The 606-nt window shown below is 46.9% G+C and overlaps 1 protein-coding gene across 2 annotated transcripts in view; it reads left to right on the forward strand.

Annotated features, from left to right (window-relative positions):
- The window catches only part of PFKP (phosphofructokinase, platelet), an 85,897-nt gene that overhangs the window by 50,672 nt on the left and 34,619 nt on the right, over positions 1-606 (forward strand). The gene's annotated exons all lie outside the window — the stretch shown is intronic.

The following is a 606-nucleotide window of genomic DNA, read 5'->3' on the forward strand; positions in this document are numbered from 1 at the left end:
TGTATGTTTAGTAGAGACAGGGTTTCACCGTGTTAGCCAGGATGGTCTCGATCTCCTGACCTCGTGATCCACCCACCTCGGCCTCCCAAAGCGCTGGGATTACAGGCGTGAGCCGCCGCGCCCGGCTGTTATTTTTCATTCGTGACTCCTGTTTTGTTGGGTCTTTCCAGTGACCCTGAGGTAAATGCCTCTTAACACACACAAAGAAGTCAGGAAGCAATCAAGGCAGGGACTTGTTGAAAGTCACCTTGGAAACATAATTTCCAAAAGCCCAAGGGAGAAAATAGTATTTGTGTGTATGTGTGTGAAGGCTTGTGTGTGTGTGTGTGTGTCTCTGTATGTGCATGTACATGCAGGTTTATGCATATGTGTGTGTGTGTGAGTGTGTGAGGTAGTTTGTGTCTGCATGTGTTTGTATGTTTATATGCACGACTGTGCATGTTTGAGTGTGAGCGAGTGTGTCTGCATGTTACCCTGTGTGCATGTATGTTTATATGCGTATGTATGTGAGGTATTGTGTCTGCATGTCTGTGTGTGCGTGCATGTTTATATGCATGTGTGTGTATGTGAGAGGTAGCGTGTGTCTGCATGTCTGTGTGTGCGTGC

The sequence above is a fragment of the Mandrillus leucophaeus genome, unplaced genomic scaffold (genome assembly GCF_000951045.1).
Source record: "Mandrillus leucophaeus isolate KB7577 unplaced genomic scaffold, Mleu.le_1.0 Scaffold82, whole genome shotgun sequence".
Lineage (NCBI taxonomy): Eukaryota > Metazoa > Chordata > Mammalia > Primates > Cercopithecidae > Mandrillus > Mandrillus leucophaeus.